Source organism: Danio rerio, chromosome 18 (genome assembly GCF_049306965.1).
Source record: "Danio rerio strain Tuebingen ecotype United States chromosome 18, GRCz12tu, whole genome shotgun sequence".
NCBI classification, from domain to species: domain Eukaryota; kingdom Metazoa; phylum Chordata; class Actinopteri; order Cypriniformes; family Danionidae; genus Danio; species Danio rerio.
Window position 1 is genome coordinate 4,795,851 of NC_133193.1, and position 24,691 is coordinate 4,820,541.

Here is a 24,691-nt window from a genome sequence, read left to right on the forward strand (position 1 = left end):
TCTATCTATCTATCTATCTATCTATCTATCTATCTATCTATCTATCTATCTATCTATCTATCTATCTATCTATCATCTTATCTATCTATCTATCTATCTATCTATCTATCTATCTATCTATCTATCTATCTATCTATCTATCTATCTATCTATCTCTTTTAATCTATCTATATTTCCGTCTATCTATCCATCTATCCGTCTTTCAGTCTATCTATCCGTCTTTCAGTCTATCTATCTATCTATCTATCTATCTATCTATCTATCTATCTATCTATCTATCTATCTATCTATCTATCTATCTATCTATCTATCTATCTATCTATCTATCTATCTATCTATCCATCTCTTTTAATCTATCTATATTTCCGTCTATTTATCCATCTATCCGTCTTTCAGTCTATCTATCTATCTATCTATCTATCTATCTATCTATCTATCTATCTATCTATCTATCTATCTATCTATCTATCTATCTATCTATCTATCTATCTATCTATCTATCTATCTATCCGTTTATCTGTCTGTCTGCATGCCTGCCTGCCTATCCATCCATCTATCCATCCATCCATCCATATACCCACCCACCCACACATCCATCCATCTATCGGTCCGTCTATCCATCTGTCTATCCATCCATCTGTCCATCCATCCATCCATCCAGTTAATTAGTCAATTCACCTATCTAAGGAAAAAATGTAATATAATTATAAATAAAAAAAAATACAGGCATATTCAAAATAAAAAAGAAGCTAATAAAAATAGCACAAAAAAACTAACAAAAGATAAATAATAATAATAATAATAATAATAATAATAATAAATGAATCCATAAACACAATCTATGATCAAAAATACAATAGTAACTCAATATCAAATATGATAAAACATTTAGAAATATTTATTAATACAAAATATCTATTATCGTATCAATCTTGCATCAAGCAATATATTCATCACACCTACATTATATTACTCTGACCCATCTAAAATAATAAACTAGCATGCTTTTTTTCAAAAACAAAAACAGCACAGATAATATAATTGCATAAGTTAACGACTTATGGTTTTATTCTTTAAAACCTCATTAAGCCAGTCCAGTTACCTCAGTGTCAAAGTAAAACAATCAGAATCGTCAAATAACACTTACAGACATTACAGAAATCTGAAAGTTTGCAGAAAAAACAAAACACAAGACATGGAGCTCTAAGAGACAGATCTGTCAACATCTCCCGTGACGGACAGTAAAAGTGTTTGTGTGCTTGTGTGTGTGTGAAAATATCACATCACATTCAGTCAGGTCCAAACAGAGAAACCGGGCTCCTTCCGCATGGGTCAGCGAGTGTTTTTGCTGCAGGGCTGTTAACAAAATGAGGCCCTTGAGTGCAGAGTGAAGCTAATAAAGCACAGGAGCCCTAAAAACCTGAAATATAATGTCTTTAAGTAAATATATGGCCTCATTGAGCTCTCGGAGAGGCTGCTCGTCTCATTTAGTGCAGCTCTGCTCTTTAACACACATAAAGGTGTCTAATGACATCACCGCCATTAAATGACATCATCAGCACAGGCACACAAATGCAAAAAAAGCACAGTGAGGGTCAAGCAAAACTTACAAATTGTATCACATTCTTGAAGTTAGCATGATTTTATTATATTTTATTTTATTATATTATATTTAGCGCTGTCAAAATTAACGCGTTAACGCATGCGATTAATTTTAAATAATTAACGCGTTAATAAAAACGAACACAATTAACGCAGTTCAGGTTTTTTTTACTTCCTGTTGTGGTGGACGTGTGTTCAACAAGCAATAAATGTGGATAAGACCAAGGAAGCACTTTTTGAAAAAGTTCCAGTATAAAACAATTAGTTGCATCACAGGTTATCCAGAGTTTCATGCAATTTCGGGTGTTTCATTTTTAACTTTCGACATCTGTTGTAAGTTGATACTGCATGGCGAAAAGAAAGAAAATCCTCCGCATTTCGTGACTCGGTGTTCCTTTAAGGTTAGGTTCCTTTTAAGGCTACACGGTAGAATTTTAATAAGAGTATTATCTTAATCATAATCGGAGTATTAATGTCTTATGTAAATGTACTCAGAACGTCTGGTGAAGTCGCGAGCTGTCAAAGACAGGGCATTACTCTGCCTTTCAGCATGAGCCCTCCAAGTTTAGCGTGTTTCCTCATTAAACGCAACGAAAGCGTATGTTTCGCGTTGTTGTGTCAGAATCCTTGTGTAATACAGTAATACTTTAGGACGCTTAGTTTAGGACGCTTAGCTAATTTGATGAACGTGATCATGCATGTTGAATCTGAGGAGAGTCGCTCCAGTATGGAAGGCCGTTGGGGCCAAAACGTCTGCCGCGCGTTGTGTGTGTCTGTGTCAGGCCTGTTGAGGGGTGACAGGGGTGGAGTGAGCGACGTATCTGAGTAGGGGCGGGAGGTGTGTGCAATGTATTTAACGAACGGTTTGCAAGAAATTATCATTCATTTGCGGGCATTTGGGAGTCTCTGTGCACTTGCGGGATACTCCTAGTCTTAGCAACTGGATGAATGTAAAGGAGGATTAAGCTAAATTGTTTCTACTCTATAATTAATGTTCTCAACTCACTGCAATAAAACTTTACAATGAGTGCAACAGTTTGTATTCTATAGTTTATTATTATAATTTTTCATTTTCCATATCTGCAATTCCTGTATTTTGGCATTTTTTTGCAGTCCACTCAGAATCCAACATGGAAATCAATGTTTTCTTTAATGGCATTGATTGTTTTGAAATTGAAATGTCATTAACATGCCTGTGTTTTAATTTCTGTAATAAATATGGCTGTCAAGCCAGGATCTTGATGGTTTATTGTGGGTTTGTTGTTTACATGAAGAAATCTGTGTTACAAGTTAAACAAAAATTCTATTAAACAATAATATTTTGAATTTAAATATTTTTTTCTTGCGTTTACATTAATTTTACATTTAAATAGGCAAAATTACAAGTTTCAGTATTTTAAATGCGATTAATCGCAATTAATTTTTTTAAAAAGGTGCGATTAATAAGTTAATTTTTTTTATCGATTGACAGCACTAATTATATTATTTTATTATATCAGCAAAACTTGCAAAAAATACATCTGTATTCCTGCAAGTGCAGTATTTACACAAATATTTCTTATTCAAATCTTCAGCAACGCTATTTAACTCGTGAATTTGTTTTACATTTATTTACACCTTGACCGATTTTTGTATGACATGGCCATAAAAAAAAAAAAAATTTCCTTAACCAGATGGTTTTTCAAGTTACTTCTAAAGAGAATGTTACTTCAGTCATGTTGTTGTAATGTTTTGAGAAGATTAGCAACACAATAAAAAGAAAAATCGAAATCGTGAATCGGTCAAACTTTATAAAAACCTCGATTTTTTTTTTTTTTTTGCCAAATCGCCCTGCCCTAGCTGAAAACTTTATTATTTTTTTTCATGGCAAGGTTGACATTTGCATGGATTTGCTTAGTAGTGATAAAAAAGCAATAACAGTAAATTAAACAATCAACATTTTGGGATTTATTTATAACATTTTAGAATTCAGTCTGAGTTTGTGCTCTCTCTCTCTCTCCTAATATGGCAGGCTTCTCTCTGACTGTGATCATGCGGGCTCTGGCTCAGAATCGGCTGCTCCAAGAGTGTGATTAGATCAAAGTCCCTCCTCCATCTCCCGTCCGGATGCCCAAAAGACCCCCCTCTCTCCGTTTCTACATTTAATAAATACATGGATGACTTGACAACGTTGTGCTTTGTTTCTGAAGGTAACCAATTCTTCTCATTGAAGTTTAATTTGATTAGTACCGATATTAGTTTGCTTTTTTGCTTTCTTTGTTGTTCTTTAGAGAGTGGTAAAAGTGTTTGTGAACACAGTGATTTCTCCCCTCTAGACCCAACCTGGCATCAGTGTCACCAGCTTGTCATTTCCCCTGAACAGCCAGAGCTCTGCTGAATTGCTGGTGTATATCACTCGAGTCCAGAATATTCTCCATTTGAAGGGAGAAAGAGGGGGGTGTTTGATCGTATCACCCCCACCCTGTTCCCAGAAGGTTTTGGCACCGTCCCAAAGAGTTGGAATGAAATGCAGGAATCCAGGTAGAAAATGAATGCAGGGATCGCGTGCAGTCAGAAAGACTTACAAGCGCGCACAAACACACACACACACACACATAGGCTCTGGGTGCGAATGCAGAGAAGCAGAAAGGAAATGCTTAGTGTTGATGGTGGATACTATGGTTACCATGGTAAGTCTCTAGTAAAAGTTTTACTATGTAAATAGGTGAACAACTGTAGTATCATGTAGCCATCAAGCTTAACGGTGTACTAAATGTAATACAAAACATCTTTATGTTAAAACAATTTTAAAAATGTAAGTTATATTCGTTACATTGAGTTATGTTAAGCTTAATAAGACAATAGTACAAAATCAAACTATAGACATCCGCTCTAAACACTTGACAATAATGTTATTAAAAATAATATATATATATATATATATATATATATTTATATATATTTACAAATATTATTTGTTCATTCATTCATTCATTCATTTTCCTTCCCCTTAGTCCCTTTATAAATCAGGGGTCACCAGAGTAAAATGAACCGCCCACTTATCCAGCAAATGTTTTAAACAGCAAATGCCCTTCCAGCTGCAACCCAGTACTGGGAAACATCCATACACACACATACACAGACACACACTACGGACAAATTAGCTTACCCAATTCTCCTATCGTGTATGTGTTTGGACTGTGAGGGAAACCGGAGCACCTGGAGGAAACCCACACCAACACGGGGAGAACATGCAAACTCCACACAAAAATGCCAACTGACCCAGCCGAAATGCCAATTGGCCCAGTCTAGACTCGAACCAGCGACGTTCTTCCTGTAAGGCGACAGCGCTTCCCACTGCGCCGCCACAATTATTATTATAACCAAAAAAAATTGAGATATAAAAAGATTTTACAACATTTTGAATATTTTTTGAATTAAGATTATATTTGAAATTTTATTTATAATTTAAAATTCAATGTAACAATGTTTCTTTTCTATTATTTATATGCACATTGACACTTTAAATGTTTGTATTTTATATAAAGTACTTTATTTTATTTTATTTTATCATTTATTTAACAATATTAGGGTGGGAAAAGTAGATTCTGAAATTATACAAGTTAATACTCTGTATTTTTTGCTGGGTTTTGTAGCATAAATATAATCAATAAAAAACAAAGTTGAATAAAATATGTATTATATTTATTATGATTATTATTATTATTATACAGTCATAAGTGGAAGTTTTAACATTAATAAATCTAATAGTAATATTATAAGTTGGCGGTTCATTCCGCTGTGGCGATCTCTGATGAATAAAGGGACTAAGCCAAAGGAAAATGAATGAATGAATGAATTAATGAATGAATGAATTAATTAATAATAAAATATTCATTAATTTTCCTTCGGCTTGGTCCCTTTATTCATCAGGCGGCGCCACAGTGGAATGAACCGCTAACTTATCCAGCATATTTTTTACACAGCGGAAGCCCTTCCAGCTGCAACCCAGTACTGGGAAACATCCATACACTCTCACATTCACACACACACACACACACACACACACACACACATACACTACGGCCCATTTAGTTTCTTCAATTCATCTATACTGCATGTGTTTGGACTTTGGGGAAAACTGGAGAACCCAAAATGAACCAGTCCATTGGCATTTCTGTGTGGAGTTTGCATGTTCTCCCCAAGTTGGCGTCGGTTTCCAAAGTCCAAACACATGCGCTATAGGGGAATTCATTAAGTTAAATAGTCTGTAGTGTTTGAGTGTGAATGAGAGTGTATGGATGTTTCCCAGTTGTAGATTGCAGCTGGAAGGGTATCCGCTGTGTAAAACATATGTTGGATATCCTGGTGGTTCATTCCACTGTGGCGAACCCTAATGAACAAAGGGACTAAGCCGAAGGAAAACGAAGGAATAAATGTTCTGACAAGTAAAATTAAACAGAGAGAGAGAGAGAAGGAGAAAAAAAATCAACACAAAAGAGAAAGCAAGAGAAATGTCGAAGATTTCATTTGAACTGAACTTCAAAACAGATTCACTGATAAACAATTTTGGAAAACAAACATTTGGATGTGAACACACGAGCTGCTCTTAAAATAAAACACTCGATGTGCAATATAGAAACATCATCAATGATCAGCACCGCATCGAGCAAACAAACAAACAAACAAACAAACAAACAAACAAACAGGGACACATTTTTATCTACTGTCATTCCACACCCTCATCTGCTGCATCTCTCCCTTCCTGTCCCTCACTTTTTCATTAACAAACTTCTGCTCCTTCATTCTCACAGTCTGAGAGAGAGACAGAGAGAGAGAGAGAGAGAGACAGAGAGAGAGAGAGAGAGAGAGAGAGAGAGAGAGAGCGCAACTGTTTGTTTTCATGCTGGAAGTGAACATTATTCCCATGGCCATACTACTATATATAGCCGTACAAGGATCCTTATGAAAAATGTTCAGTTTCCTCTTGAGTCTCTGTGATGGTTTTGAACACAGGGAATAAACGCAGAGCTCTATCTCTTCATCAGTATGTTTCTCTCTCTCTCAAACCCACACTGCCGACGAGGGACATAGATTTCCGGACAATACACAAAACCTAATGTTAGAGGTTCATTCTGTGCCTTTCACAAGGAGTTGAAAGTTGTGACAAACACACACACACACACACACACACACACACACACACACACACACACACACACACACACACACACACACACACACACACACACACACACACACACACACACACACACACACACACACACACACACACACACACACTGTTGAAAATGTAGATGTTTGGAGAAGTGATGGAAAATTGGAAAATGCTAGACTTGGACTGTGGCAGACTTTGAAATGAAGACTTGACATTGAGTAAAAATGTTATCGATTCGACGATGGATGGGTAAATGGATGGATGGACTAACAAATGAATGAATGATTGAAAGCAAGATTGAAAGAATGAATGAAAGATTAAAAGAAAGAGTGAAAGAATTAATGAATAAATAAAAAAATAATGAAAGAAAGATCGAACAATGGAAAGAACGAACAAAAGAAAGACTGAATGAATGAACAAATTAATGAAATATTAAAGAATGAATGAATGAATGATTGATTGATTGAATGAAAGATTGATTAAATGAATAAATTAATTAAAATTTAAAGGAAAGAAAGAGTGAACGAATGAATGAATTTGTTCAATCTTCCATTTATTAATTGATTCAATCAATATTTCATTAATTGAGAGTTCATTATTTCATTAATTTGTTCTTTCTTTCTTCTTTCCTTCTTTCTCTTTCATTCGTTCAGTCTTACATTTATTCATTAATTTACTCTTCATTCATTCATTCATTCATTCATTCATTCATTCATTCATTCATTCACTGTTTCTTTCTTTTAATCTTTTATTCATTCAATCAATCTTTCATTTATTTGTTAACTCATTCATTTTTCACTCTCTTTTAATCTTTCATTCATTTATTCACTCATTCAATCTTTAATTATTTCATTAATTTGTTCATGCATACAGTCTTTCTGTCAATTGATCATTCTTTCTTTCATTTTTTCCCCCTGTTCAATCTTTCTTTCATTATTTCTTTTATTCATTCATTAATTCATTAATTCATTAGTCCATCCACCCGTTTATCCATCCATCCATCCATCCATCCATCCATCCATCCATCCATCCATCCATTGTAGAAGCAATAACATCCTTACTCAATGTCAAGTCTTAATCTCGAAGTAGGCCACAGTCCAAATCTGCCATTTTCCATCTTTCAACTAACAACGAACGAACGCACGCACACACACACGATACAATATATATGTTTGTATATATATATATATATATATATATATATATATATATATATATATATATATATATATATATATATTTTTTTTTTTTTTTTATATATATATATGTGTGTGTGTGTGTGTGTGTGTGTGTGTGTGTGTGTGTGTATATATATACACACACACACACACACACACACACACACACACACACACACACACACACACACACACACACACACACACACATACATATACAATAGAATATAAATCTATAAAGTATTTAAGTATAATTAATTGACTTTTAGTTTTAAGTATAACTAAAAGTACATACTTATGTAAACAAATTATTTAAAATAAATAAATAAAGCAATTAAATAAATAGTAATAACATGATAACGACAAAATTATTTCACAATGTTACCAATATAATTAGTTTAATTTTATACTTTGAATAAAATAAACGAAGAATAAAAATAAAATTATGCTGTAATTGTTCTATTAATCATCTTCGTTACACTATTAAAAGGATAGTTCACCCCAGAAAAATAAATTCAGTCATCATTTACTCTCTTTTACGTGTTTAAAACCTTAATGAGTTTAAGAAAATATTTAGAAAAATGTTGGAAACATGTAACTATTGACCTCCATTGTATTTGCTTTTGCTATGGAAGTCAATGGTTCCAGGTTTTCAGCTTTCTTCAAAATATCTTCTTTTGGTTCCACAGATGAAAGAATCTTATTAAAGTTTGGATTCACTTGAAGGACCGATGAAATAGTAATCAAATTTTAATTTGGGGGGAAATCTACCTTTAAAAGACTTGCTTGTTTACCACCTCTTCAATCAAACTACATTTAAAATCAAAACAAAACAAGAACAAGAGAAACACAATGTGAAAGAAAGTGTGCGTAGGCGCCTCAGGCTCTCTGTTTTAGCCCAGTGACCTTCACTTAACACACTGAACAGATCCAATTGTTGACACAGTTTATACAGTGTGTGTGTGTGTGTGTGTGTGTGTGTGTGTGTGTGTGAGTGTGTGAGATACATATGAATGACCTATTCTTCTCCTAAGCCAGCCAGATTTATACTTTCGCCTGGCGCCGCATCGCAATCCTCCTCTGACTGCGCGCGCTCCTCACCAAACGTACAAGGCTTTTATACATGCTGCGTTTGCCGTTGTGATATTCTTTAAAATGACAGGGGACTTTTTAATTACCGATTATTTCATGTGCTTTGATTCACTCTATGCATTACACTGCCTAACTGCCTGTCTGAGTTTCCAACATGATTGTAACCTGGGCCGAGCAAGCTGAACTGCCGCTCTAGGCAAAGGACGGTCACGCCACCCACAACCCTAAAGTGAAGGGGGGGTGATGGGGGCGAGGGAGCTGTTGTTGTCTCTATTCTGCCGCCTTAGACGCGGATATAACTAAGGGCGCGGGTGGTGAGGGTATTGTCGCGGACGCTGCCCTAGATGCGGATATAACTGAGGGCGTGAGACGTGAGGGTAGTGTCCGGGACGCCGCCCTCTCTATTCTACTACCTTAGACGCGGATATAACTAAGGGCGCGGGTGGTGAGGGTAGTGTCACGGACGCCGCCCTAGACGCGGATATAACTGAGGGCGCGAGAGGTAAGAGTAGTGTCGGGGACGCTGCCCTCTCTATTCTACTGCCTTAGACGCGGATATAACTAAGGGCGTGGGTGGTGAGGGTAGTGTCGCGGACGCCGCCCTAGACGCGGATATAACTGAGGGCGCGAGAGGTGAGGGTAGTGTCTGGGACGCCGCCCTCTCTGTTCTGCCGCCCTAGACACGGATATAACTAAGAATGCGGGTGGTGAGGATAGTGTTGCGGACACCGCCCTAGACGCGGATATAACTGAGGGCGCGAGAGGTGAGGGTAGTGTCGGGGACGCCGCACTCTCTATTCTACTGCCTTAGACGCGGATATAACTAAGGGCGCGGGTGGTGAGGGTATTGTCGCGGACGCTGCCCTAGACGCGAATATAACTGAGGGCGGGAGAGGTGAGGGTAGTGTCGGGGACGCCGCACTTTCTATTCTGCTGCCCTAGACGCGGATATAACTAAGGGCGCGGGTGGTGAGGGTATTGTCGCGGACGCTGCCCTAGACGCGAATATAACTGAGGGCGCGAGAGGTGAGGGTAGTGTCGGGGACGCCGCCCTCTCTATTCTACTGCCTTAGACGCGGATATAACTAAGGGCGCGGGTGGTGAGGGTAGTGTTGCGGACGCCGCCCTAGACGCAGATATAACTGAGGGCGCGAGAGGTGAGGGTAGTGTCGGGGACGCCGCACTCTCTATTCTGCTGCCCTAGACTCGGATATAACTAAGATCGCGGGTGATGAGGGTAGTGTTGCGGACGCCGCCCTAGACGTGTATATAACTGAGGGCGCGAGAGGTGACGGTAGTGTCGGGGAAGCAGCTGCCTAGGTCGCCTCGATGGACGTGCCGGCCCTGATTGTAACAGACTGAATACAGAAACAGCAGAGACAGGACAAGATATCACAGAGCTGGTACAAATACAAAAAATACAAGCATTTAAGTGTCTTCAGTTGTGTTTTTCTTTTGTTACTAATGCAACCATTAAAATCATACATGACTTCACACTTTACTAAGTCACGTCTGTGTGGGTTATGTCAAGACATAAACCCTTATCAAATCAATCAACTCGATTTTTTAACATGTATGAAGGACGTAAAAACCTGCCATAAGAAACACCGCGCCGATCTTAGTTTGCCCCCCCCCCCCCCGCCCCCATTATATCAGTAGTGATTTACTCTCTGTATTACGCTGCCTGACGGCCTGAGGTTTCAACTAGGTCCAGGTAAACCTGCACACACGGTTAAACACTAACTCTGAGTGTCTTCTGCTGAAACACGTTTATAAGCGCAAGTCAAGGACCTTTAGACCACTTACTAATTAAAGGGAAAGTTCACCCAAAAATTACAATTAAAATGTCATCATTTACTACCCCTTGACTTGTTCCAAAACAATTCGAGTTTTTCTTTCTGTTGAACTCAAAAAGGAAGATATATTGAAGGATGTGGGAAACCTGTAACCATTGACATCCGAAGTAGAAAAAACGAACACTAAGGAAGTCAGTGGTTACAGGTTTTCAACATTCTTCAAAATATCTCTTTTTTTTTCATTCAACTGAATATGAAACTCTGGTTGGGTAATGGAATGTAAATGCTGGGTAAAATAACCTCTTTAAAGTCTCAAGGGTCAAAACATCCGGACAACCTTAGCAACAAAACAAAACCACCCCACTGTAAATGTAGCCTAACTGAGGGGTCAGAGGTCAAAGGTGACTAGTCTGACACTTGTATCTCAAGTGTAAATACATCTACCTGCGATGATGAGGTCAACGGTCAGATGGGGTCAGGAATGTGTACGGTGGCCTGAAAGCTGCTCTATACACTGGATTACTGGCTCAGCTGATCATGGCGTGCTCCACCACAACAATCTATAGCTTCATGAGAGGGGGATTTCAGGGGTGAGGAGGAGAAAGATCAAAAGGAGTCGAATTTTGCCCTGCAACTGTGTCCATGCGAAAAACACTTCATTTCAGAGGTATTTCTGTGGGGTTTGGTTTTGATCAAGCGACTGACCTTAAAGGTCGCACCAATCCTGACAGACGTTTTGTTTGTTTTTACTGTGGGGGACAAAATTTGCTTTGGTATCCCGGGATGAAAAATGTTTCCAAATGGGGACTCACAGTAAAGTTTGAAAAATTTCTCGGACAAGGTTATTATAGTTACCGAAAACAAGCTAAAAAACGAAAACTAGAATTTAAAAACATTTCTTTAACTGAATTTAAACGAGAGTTTTTTAAAAAGGGCAGCATGGTGGCTCAGTGGTTATCACTGTCGCCTCACAGCAAGAAGGTCGCTGGTTCAAATCCTGGCTGGGTCAGTTGGCATTTCAGAGTAGAGTTTGCATGTTCTCCCCGTGTTGGTGTGGGTTAGCTCCGTTTCCCCCACAGACCAAACACATGCGCTATAGGGGAATTTCAAAAGTACTCAAGAGTAGTGAGTATTACGCTGTAAAAGCTGATCCATTTACATGTAATTTGTGCATGTGTGTGTAAACGTAACATTCTGTAGTGCATCTAGTTATTGACCAGCAGGCACACAATATCATAAGACGTTAATATTAGGTTAGATTTAGGTTGTGACGTCAGGTGACCAAAATTCAAGTCTAGCCAGCGTCTAAGGACAATGTTATTTTGATGTCCAATAATGACGTCGACATTTGGTTGATTTTAGGTTGTGTTAGAAAGTGACCAAAATTCAACAGAGTCAACTTCTTAAACCAGTGTCATATTGACGTCAAATACTAGGGGTGTCAGGATTTCAATTTTTAATCGAAATCGATCGAAATTTATGCTCAATTTTGATTATCCAATCAAAAAATAGAATCGTCGAAGCTGCCATGCCCCCATGTCACGTCAGCTTGGCTTGTTGAAGTGCTTGTTAAACTGCAGAAGCAGGAGACCCGTCGACAGAACTTAAACCCTCTCCTCTTTCAATGAAGTTGCCGGTGTGTAAGCATTTTGAATTTCCAGTGAGTTATGTTGACAACGTTCGTGTTGTCGACAAAAAAACACAGTTTTGCAAGCTCTGCTATGTACGTATTACGTACGGTTTGTCAAAATCCGCTTGCGAAAAGTACACACTCCGGCCCTGTTTACACTGTCTTTGTTTTTAAATGGCATTTTAGAACGACAACGATTTGACATCCACAGTGGCGTGTAGCATTTCTGAGCAGCCCTCCTTCCTCTCTACCTCTGAAAATGCACATCACGTGACCACACAGACACAGACGCACACACAGCCATGCGCTCGAGACAGCAGGTCCAGAGGACTGCTTCAATCTTTCACTCACTTGTACTTTGTCATTTTAGCGAACACCTCAGATACTGTTGGCTGGTTCCTGTTGGTTGTGCGTCTTTTTTACCGACGCCATTATAACGACACAGATCACTGCCTATTCACGAGTCCCGCAGAAAAAGTGATTGACAGGTGGTAATTATGTGTGTATCTTGCCTTTATTCATTTACTGTATGATTTGTTTATGGGTAAAACAAAGACCATACAGGTCAGGTAGTTTAAACGGTAGGCTACAAATAATTAATTGGTCATTAATGAATTAATTATTCATAATCGAAAATCGAACTGAATCGTGACTTCAGAATCGAAAATGTAATCGAATCGAGGATTTGGAGGATCTTGACACCCTTATCAAATACTGACATTTATTCATCAGTTATGACAACCAAAATCCAACATCTGACAGATGTCATAGTGGTAACATACAACGCCAAGCTGCAACATCATTAAGGCTGATACTTCTGCGTCAAGCGCACGTCTATGCTACGGCGCAGCTCACGCATGGACGCATAGCCCTCGCCATGGCCGTCGCTGATGTGCACCTCTCAAAAAATTTAACTGCACGTTGCAACGATGCATAGCGCAAGCTCTGTGATTCATCAGCTTGGAAGCGCTGACGAGTGTGGTCGGGATTGAGAGCCGCACGAGTCATTGGAGCGACTGTTTATAAGGAGCTCTGGATGGAGACTGTTGTTTTGTGTTTACCTTATAGTTAAAGTTGTTGCAAGTCCACCGATTCCTGCCTCAAAATGAGCGAGTTTGAACCACTTGTACATTCAGGAAGCGTTCAGAAAAAACAAAACAACAGCAAAGAAACTCGAGACAGAGGAACATAAACACTTCACTGCCAACTAGCGATTCGGAAGTGTTATTGCAGAGCAACAGAAACAGAGTGCAGAAGTATTGATGCACAGCTACACTCGTTGCATGCGCCGTGGGTCACGCCGATCACTTGATGCAGAAGTATAAATCAGCCTATAGACATTGATGATTGGTTGATTTTATGTTGGACGTTGGACATCGACTTCGGCCGGATGTTGAGTTCTGGCATCAACCTGATTTTTATTTCTAAACAAAATGCAACATCCCCACGACATTGTGGTACAATGTCAATCTGACATCATGTTGACGTCTTGTGCCAATTGGGTGTTTAAGGCCATTTCAATCATCACACAGTAAATGACCGAAGACAGCCATTCTACATGCTAGAATACACACATGGATCAAATCGGCGTGACGCAGCTTCAAAAATTTTTTAAACCAGAAGAATGAATTTGCTCGAAATAACGCAAAACAACCAATATTTACTTTTTTATGTAATATACGAGTCCTAATAGTGTTTTTACCAACGTGGGACACATATATGACTGTCAACAGCTCAAAACAGGTGTTTTGTGACCTTTAATTTATCATAAACTCCTCGTGCTGCAGGTATTAGGAGGTTTGCTGAAGGTGCGTCTGTCGTGCAGTGAGGGGTTTGCGTCTTCAATAATTTACGACAGTTTGCATTCATTGAACATTAGGAATTATTAATAAATTCATATGAAGCAGTCCCTTAAAAGTCACGTCTCGCCTTCAGTTTCGAGCTCAGGGATGCTTTACACTTATACTACAAACGTATCGTGCCAAAGCGAACCGTGCTCTGGCACACCTCTTCCAACCGAGCCTGGGCCATCCAACTGATCCGCACCTGAGCCTGATTCAGAGCGCACACACTTCTCAAAGAACCGGGAAATACGGCCGGGCACAGTTCGGATAGCATAGTGTGAGTGCGCTCTGAAAATATTTACAAGACTCAAGAAGATTCCTTCTTTATTAAGACTAAATGCAAAAGAACAATAAAGAAAAAAAAACCACAATAGGTTTAATTCCGGTTGCTAAAAAGACAGTGTGATTATATGAATAAACTCACACATTAACATTAATGTTAAGGTAATTCATTTTCCTTCAGCTTAGTCCTTTAATTCATCAGGGGTCGCCACAGCGGAATGAACCGCCAACTTTTCCAGCATCTGTTTTACACAGCGGATGCCCTTCCAGCTGTAACTGAGTACTGGGAAACACCCATACACACTCATTCACACAAACACTACGGCCAATTTAGTTTATTTAATTCATCTACTGTATAGCGCATGTGTTTGGACTGTGGGGGGACACTGGAGCACTCAGAGGAAACCTATGCCAATATGGGGAGAACATGCAAACTCCACACAGAAATGCCTACTGGTCTAGCCAGGACTCAAACTAGCAACCTTCTCACTTTGAGGCGACAGTGCTGACCACCGTGCCACCGTTAAATTAATGTATATATAGAAATTACTGAGATGATTAAATATTTCCAGCAGTTTGCATTCCTTGTAACTAGTTTATCAGTCCTCCAAAAGAGACTTCCATGCAATAGCTTTTATTCTTGCTGTCTGTGATTTGATCTGAGAGGGAAAGAGAGGAAAAGATTATTACACTATTGCTGTTTCTCTTCTCCGACTGCAACTTTGTCTTTTATGGAATGAGAACTAGGAATGAGAACCAGATGTAGGCCTGACGACACAACAGGCCTGAAGGATAAAAATAGGTGGAGATAAAGGAACGGGACAGTTCCACGGATGAGGGGGAAGGATAGAGGCTCCCAAAGCTCAACACAACATCCACAGAAATAAACTTCCAAGAATGTACAGCACACATTTCAGCAAAATATAGAGGTCAGTGGATACAACAACAACAAATTAGACACAAAGAGAATTGCAATCCACTTCTACACGGCTTCCTGCCAATCAAAGTCGATAAAATACAGATTTAACTGCTGAAGAGCTACAAAAATGTGTCACATTTTACAATAAGGATTTATTAGTTAACGTTTTTACTAATATGAACTAACAGTGAACAATTTTTGTGTAGCATTTATTAATCATAGCTCAACATTTACTAATGTATTGTTCACATCCAAATTCATGCTTGATATGTTAGGAATAAAGAAAGCACAACAAGGAGGTTGTTATCGCAGAATAAAACCGACAGGTTTATTAGGTTGAGTGTACTCTACTCACACTATGTACAGTTGCCTTGAACCAGGCCAAAGCACGCTTGCACCACCTCCCGTCTACCCGGACAGCCCGCACTCACATTACATGGGCACGCTTAAGTCATCGATGAAGCGCTGTTCAGTAAGAAGCGCTCTCGCTCAGCACATTGGAGATTTCTTTAGTTATATCAGTTTAGTCATTTGACATGCAGTGACACACAGTCAAATATTTCACTGAACAGATCAGCCACTTTTGATGCTCATAACAAATCGTAACGTCCTGGTGCTGTAAGAATTAGGAGGTTTGCTGAAGGTGCAGCTGTCGTTCAGTGAGGGGTTTGCGTCTTTAATAAACTACAACAGTTTGCGTTCATTGAAGAGTGAGAATAATTAATAAATCCATATCAAACAGTCCCTTAAAAGTCGTGTCTTGCTTTTCAGTTTCTGACTTAGGCACGTTTTGACGGACACACAACCAGGCATACTGCGCCCAAGCCCATGTGAACCTCGCTGGTGAGGTTGAGTGAATCGTGCCTGAGCCCTATTCAGAGCACTCACACTTCTCAAATGATCCAGGAAACGCGCCTGGGCACAGTTCGGATAGCATAGTGTGAATACGCCCTAAGTTAAGCATTGTTGTATAAGACTGAAAAGCTTTATTCTAAGAAAACAACCATCTTTGATATACATTATGTTGCTTATTACACTGCTAATTGCATCAAAACATCCAAACTAGACACCAAACGTTGTTCTAAGCCATAATAGTTTATTAATACTTTAAATAAACACAAAAGCTGACAGAAACGAAAACAGCTGATCAAGTACAATATTGCTGCGCATTATTCAGTCACTAGATGGCGCCAAACAGTCAAAATCGCAAATCTGACAGAAATGAAAACAGCTGATATACTATACACTATCCTGTGCATTATTCAGACACAAGATGGCGCCAAACAGTCAAAAACACAAAGTTGCAAGAAACGAAAACATCTGATGGAGTATACACTAACGTGCGCATTTTTCAAACACAAGATGGCGCCAATCAGTCAAAAACGTAAAGCTGAGAGAAACAAAAACACCTGATGGAGTATACAATAATCTACACATTATTAAGACACAAGACGGCGCCAAACAGTCAAAATTGCAAAACTGACAGAAACGAAAACAGCTAATGGAGTATACACTAACCTGCACATTATTCAAGCACAAGATGGCGCCAAACTGTCAAAAATGCAAAGCTGACAGGAACGAAACTGACCAAATAAAGCATAGACTGAAAATATATACAGGGGGGCTACTAATTCTGACTTCTACTGTACATTAACTATTGCCAACATATTGCAAAGTGTCACCAAAAAAGTCCCTCTCAAGTGCCCCTTAAATTTAATGGCTAATAATGTCATCTCCTGTTACAACTTGAAAAGCTTCATGCTGATTTCATGTAATCCTCTGAGCAGAAGGTTAAACAGTGACGAGTCCTTCATATATTCATTCTCTGAAACACGAGACTAAATCCAGGCTCATACGGCAGAACTTGACTTTGAGCATTCTTGCAAAACCCAGCAGGACACATGAAAAACTCAGGAGCTTTAAATAAGTTAAGAATGACTCCTTTAAGACGTGTACAGAGAGAGAGAGAAAAAAAAAAAGAGTAGCAAACAGTGTTATTGCAGCTGCGTCCGTTGTACTATTTCTGAAGAAGAAAAGAATCTGTAAATCTCTGAAGAGAAAGTCGAGGTTGTGTTACAAGCCAAAATAAAAAATTAAATGAGGGAGCATTAAATTGTTGTGTATTATGGCATTCTTTCAGTATGAAAAGTCATTGTGACCTTCTAGTAAAACATGAAGACAGACAATTATTATTGCAATAAAATACAAATAAAACATGAGGTTAATATGATACTGCAAAAATGTGTGCATAACTACATTGTTTCTGTCATGAAAAATATTATTATTAATGTTATTATTATTTGTCATAATAAAAGCATTTATTAATAGTTTTGTTATTACAAATAATAATAATAATCATAATAACAGCAGCAACATTATCACTTTCATTATATTACTTTTCATAACAAAATAATTTATTAATAGTATTTGTTACTACCACTACTAATAATAATATTAATATTAATAATAATATTAATTGGTGCTATTAAAGGATATATTACAATACTTGTCATAAAAGTCTTTACTAATACAAATGTTATTACAAATAATAATAAAAAAATAAAATAATAATAATAATAATAAAACCAACAGCAAAAATTATTATTACTATTATTAGTATTATTATATTACTTTTCATAACAAAAACATTTATTAAATGGTACTTTTGTACTACTACTAATATTACTATTAATATATGTTATTGTTGTTACTTAAATACATTACAATAATTTACAATAATTATAACAAAGCGTTTATTATAGATTTTTTATTGCAATTAATAATAATAATAATAATAATAGTAATAATAATAATAATAATAATAACATTCTTCTTATTATTCTTATTATTATTATAATTATATTGCTTTTTATAGCAAAAGCACTTATAGTGTTTTTTTACTTCTACTATTAATACTAATATTGATATGAATAATAATTGATGCTGTTATTAGGAACACTTAATACTTCTTTCATTTTCTTTTCACCTTAGTCCCTTTATTAATTTGATGTCGCCACAGTGGAATGAACCGCCAACTCATCCAACATATGTTTTACACAGCGGATGCCCTTCCAGCTGCAACCCATCACTGGGAAACATCCATACACACTCATTCACACACATACACTATGGACAATTTAGCTTACCCAATTCACCTGTACCGCATGTATTTGGACTTGTGGAGGAAATCGGAGCACCCGGAGGAAACCCATGCCAACAAGGGGAGATAATGCAAACTCCACACAGAAATGCCAACTGACCCAGCTGGGACTCGAACAAGGAACCTTCTTGCTGTGAGGCGATAGTGCTAACCACTGAGCCACCATGCCGTCGTTATTGTTATTATTATTGTTGTTGTTATTATTATTAATATTATTAATAATAATAATAATAATAATAATAATAATGGGCAGCACGGTGGTATTGTTTGTTGGCATTTCTGTGTGGAGTTTGCCTGTTCTCTCTGGTTGGCGTGTGTTTCCTCCAATGCTGCGGTTTCCCCCACAGTCCAAACACATGCGCTATAGGTGAATTGAATGAGCTAAAAAAAACTGTCCGTAGTAAATGAGTGTAAATGGAGGTGTATGGGTGTTTCCCAGTAATGGGTTGCAGCTGGAAGGGCATCCGCTGCGTAAAACATATGATGAATAAGTTAGCGGTTCATTCCGCTGCAGCGACCCAGATTAATAAAGGGACTAAGCTGAAAATAAAATGAATGAATGGACAATGTCAATCTAAATATCTTGATACATTCCAATCTTCAAAACTGCTCTATTTATTCGATCTCTAATCTCTTTCTGTATAATAAAAAAGCACAGCAAATAGAGCTACAACTTCAAAGATGCGTGAATAAAAAGTGCTTTAATCGTGGATCAAACTTTGTTCAAGAAAAGTCTTCAAATGTAGGATGAACCATGAATTCTGAAGCATTTTGCAGACTGATACACACACACACACACACACACATACTGTAATCTCAAACTGGAGCTAGTATTACCCGCACAGACTGTTCATTGACAGGAGGTCAGTGTGTATATAAAGACCTGATTTAGTTGCTGTCCTCCAGAACTCATCTTCTGCTTCTGCCCAACACACACACACACACACACTCTGTCAGCCTCTGCTTCCTCTGCTGGAATCAGCGCTCATTACCATTATCACAATCATCATTACCAGAGTCATTAGAGCTATTATGATGGATGAGGGCTCATCTGAGGGGCTGCTGAAGACATGAGACCCCGCGAGTCCAGCCAGAGGACACACACACAAGCACGCATACACACACACACACACACATACACATACACAAACACACACTTAAGCAGACATGCACACACACTCAGACACACACATACACACAAGATTTGATACAAGAATGCACACACTGAAACACACACACACACACACACACACACACACACACACACACACACACACACACACACACACACTCACACTCACACAAGCATGGACACGGGCACACACATACAAACACACGCAAGCACACATACACACTGTGTCTAATGGGAATTGTCTATTACGTAATTAAATAAAAAAAAATAATAATAATGACAACAATTATTATTCTAATAATACTACTAATAATACTATTAATTAATAAAATAATACATGTATTAATTAATTAAAAATATAAAAAATAAATAAAAAACTAAATAATAAATAATTTATCAGAACACCAATCCTTCAAGAGCCTAACAATCCAAAATATGCTGTATTTCTTAATGTCCTAATATACATTCGATCTTAAAACTCTGCCAAGTAAACTAGACCAAAATCACTGCTCTTCATCTCAGTCTGACCTTTTCAGACTCCCCTGAAGTGAAAAATACTGTAATCTGCTGTACAGAAAGCCATCAGATAAGCATTATTTAATGAAGGGGATCGAATGGCCTCAAACGTCCCCGTTTCCTGGCACTCATATGAACCCCAGAGGAGGAGCAAGGGGTTTCTGGACCCAAACTTTGCCCACCCCGCCATCACTAAATATAGCGCTTTATCAGTCCACATGTCTGATTTATCCCCATTGGCAGATTTTGATTGTTATAAGGAAAGACTCACTTAATTTTGACTATTTATTTCTGAAAACAATACAACATTTTTTACTCGTCTAAAAATTGTTGATTTAAGAATATTTAGAAATATGGACTAGAGAGACAACAACAGAAAAAAGTATTCAGGTAACTACTTGCAAATACACAAATAGGCTTGAAGTTTTAAAGCACAATAGGTAAGTTTTCATGAAATATGCATTTAAGAAACCAGTTACATCAACGTCCTTGTTTATAAGAAAAAACAACGCAATGCCTAGTTTAACCACTAGGTTAACGGTTGTCAATCCTAAATAGTGCACACTTAAAATGTCCAAAAACTACTAGAACTGTTTTATGCAATCTGCTGACTGATTGTCCCAGTACATAACTAACGAACTAACCAACGAACCAACTAACTAACTAACTAAACAATCAAACAAACTGTTAAACAAACCAAAAAAAAAAACAACAACAACAAACTAACTAACAAACAAACCAGCCAACAAACCAACCAACATACCAACTAACAAACAAACAAACAAACCAACAAACAAACAAACAAACAAAACCAACTAACAAGCAATCCAACAAATAAACAAACATACAACTAACCAAAAAAAAACAATCCAAGCAAGAAATAAACAATCTAACCAACAAATAGACAAACTGACAAACAAACAAACAAACAAACAAACCAACCAAAAACAACCCAACCAATAAACAAACCAATAAACAAACCAACCAACAAACAAACAAACAATTTAACCAATAAACAAACAAACAAGCAACCCAACAAATAGACCAACCAACCAACAAACGAACAAACAAACAAACAAACAAACCAAAAACCAATTTAACCAATAAACAAACAATCCAATCAACAAATAGAAAAACAAACCAAATAATAAACAAATGAAAACAAACAAAAACAACAACAAACAAACAAACAAACAAACAATTAAACCAATATGCAAACAAGCAAACAAACAAACAAACAAACAAAAACAAATAATTCAACCAATAAACAAACAAACCAACCAAACAATAAACAAAAAAACAAACAAACAATTAATTAATAAACAAACAATCAAACCAACAAATAAACAAACCAACCAACCAACAAACAAACAAACAAACAAACTATTTAACCAATAAACAAACAAACAATCCAATCAACAAATAGACAAAAAACCAACCAATAAACAAAACAAACAAACAACTAACAAACCAACAAACAATTCAACCAATATGCAAACCAACAAACAAACAAACAAACAAAGAATTCAACCAATATACAAACAAACAAACCAACCAACAAACAAAAAAACAAAAAACAAACAAACCAACAAACAATTCAACCAATTTACAAACAAACAAACCAGCCAATAAACAAACAACTAACTAACAAACCAACAAACCAACCCTTAACTTAGCTTAGCTTTTACTTAACTTTACCATCCACACGTCTGATTTAACAATCTTTCTGATGGCATTTCTTGCCTATATTAAGCTTCTTCTGCTGGAGAAAGAGCCGAGGCTGAAAAAGGAAAAAACAAACCTGAAAGGCTATTTGAGGACTGTCAAACATCACTGCGAATTCAGTTCCGGACCACCTTCAACTCCGACAGAAACCCAAACACAGATCATTACACTGCTATAATGCTAACAGATCCTGAAGGGTTACGTTACACTTCAAGCCTGCACTGTAAAAATACGTTAATGAACAGATTCCTTATTTTGTGATGAACAAGTGTTTTCCATTTATGTACAGTTGTGAATTGCATTAAGGGATGATGATCTCTGCTCTGTTGACTTTTGATGATGAAAATTCAACTCTACACTTTAACAAAGTGACTTTTATTGACATTTTATTCGTTTGAAATACATAACCAGTCAATACATCACTTTAATTTATTAAAAATGTTCATTAAAGTCAATTTTCTAACTTTTCAAGGCTAGAAGCTGTTAGAATAAAGATCAAGATCCCATAATCTAATTCAAAAGCATAAATAAACAGGGAAATAAAAATTATGGTCTCTATAACTAGCAGTTTACCCAATTATATTTCAGCACACTGGATAGTCTGGGTGGAAAACAGCATATTTAATTTCATTTATGAAGGCTGCATCAAAAAATAGACAATTATTATAAATAATATGAATATTACCAATGCAAACTTCAGCTGAGCAGCTTACAGTGTACTTTTACAACTAGTCATTTAGCAGTAGCTTTTTGTCCAAAGTGATTTAATTGAGAACAGTGTAACATATGCTGACTTATTTTCCCAATGCAGAATGTTGAAGACACCACCAACAAGCTAACAAATAAAGAAAACATACTAAACTAAAATGATACTACTATGGCTAATAATTGTGTAACTGTGAGGACGCTGGACAACAGAGTTGAGGATCCACATGCAGCTTTATTAACAAAGAATATTCGTGTAGGCCAGTGGTTCTCAAAGTGGGGGTTGGGCCCCCCCGAGTGGTCGCGGGACAATGAATGGGTGGGGGGTGCGGTTGTCGTCTGGTGATTTTCAAAAATCTATCTATTTTTATTAAACCGTAAGAATTACCATATTTTATCCATAACCTACTGAAGAGAAAATATTCTCTTATAAATAGTCGAAAATAGTCGTTTATAGTTACTATATAGTTACTATAGTAGCTTATAGTTCTATTGGATTGCAAGCCCTCGGGTAATTACATTATATTAAAGACACAGCAATGGCGTCAGATGCAGCAGATGAATTTTATAACACCAGATTAAACTTTCTGGCCTATTTACAGCACTCGCATACGTACAAAAATAATCAAACAACAGACTTGGGTCTATGGTGTGTGTGCTCCATTGCACGCAAGGTTTCTGTATTTATAACCACCTGAGAGGATATTGGGGGTCTTGAGTCACTGGCATTGTCATTTTGGGGGTCGCGGGCTGAAAAGTTTGGGAACCCCTGGTGTAGGCAATGGTCAACAGGAACAAACAGCACCATACAGGTAATATAATATTGTAGTCAAAAACAGCCGAGTGGTCGGAACAGGCAGCAAAGAATCAATTACGAAAAAACAAGGTAAGGATCAAACACGGAATGACTAGATAGGATTAATGCTTTGTAATGCTACAATAACAGTGAACAAGACGCAGCCCTGATGTGTATAAATAGTGCTAGAATTGATGAGCTTCCATCTATGTGTGCGTAATCAGCAGGTGACCTGCAATTGGTGTGTGTGTGCATGTAAGATGGGATTTGTAGTTCTTTTGGTAGCAGATTCGTAGTTCGTCAGCGACCTGTACAGGCTAGATCGCTGGTGGTTGTGAAACTAATATTACCAGATTAAAAAAAATATATATAAATCAACAAACAAGCAAACAAATAACAAATAGCACTAGTGCTGTTTACCAACAGATAAGGATCAAAATGAAATATTTATCAAGTACCACCTTCTCAATAGATTGTGTAAATGTACAAATAATTTAAAATAAATAAAAATACCAAAAAAGTAATCATTTGTTGATAATAATAATAAAAATAATACTTTTAATAATTATCATTTTTAAACAGAGACAAAAGTAATAATTTATATCATTTACAATAATAATAATGATAAATAATAATAATAAGAAGAAAAGTCATATTAATAACAATAATAATAATAAAAATAATAAAATAATAATAAAATGATTAATAAAAATAATATTAATAATAATAATAAATAATGGTAATGATTATAACAACAACAATAATAAAAAATAAAAATAACAATAATAATATAAAAACATTAATAATAACAATAATTATTATTATCATCATCGTCATCATCAACATAATTATTATTATTATTTTTTAAATATTATTTAAAATATATCAATAAATAAAAACTACTACCAATGTCCCGCAGTAAATCAAGCGCAGAACCTGCCTGACTCCTGAAGTCTCTGCTATGTTCCAGAATCTTCCTCCTGGAGCTCAGACCTAAACTCCTGCAGTTCTTCCTACTGTTTTTACAGACAAACGAAGCCCCTTTAAACGGCCTGATCGACTCCATTAAAGCCAAATTCTCAAAATCTCTAATTTTCAGCAGTCCTGATCCTGAGACGAGCCCATGCCGTCCACATCCCAGTCACTATGTGCATGT

At 37.0% G+C, this 24,691-nt stretch overlaps 1 protein-coding gene and 1 long non-coding RNA gene across 4 annotated transcripts in view; one reads left to right on the forward strand and one right to left on the reverse strand.

Annotated features, from left to right (window-relative positions):
- The window catches only part of LOC141378793 (uncharacterized), a 359,890-nt gene extending 340,731 nt beyond the window's left edge, over positions 1–19,159 (forward strand). Inside the window, exon 4 of the long non-coding RNA XR_012394172.1 lies at positions 19,029–19,159. This is a non-coding gene — a long non-coding RNA (uncharacterized lncRNA). The remainder of the gene's footprint in view (positions 1–19,028) is intronic.
- The window catches only part of arhgef17 (Rho guanine nucleotide exchange factor (GEF) 17), a 163,164-nt gene that overhangs the window by 104,370 nt on the left and 34,103 nt on the right, over positions 1–24,691 (reverse strand). The window lies entirely within an intron of this gene.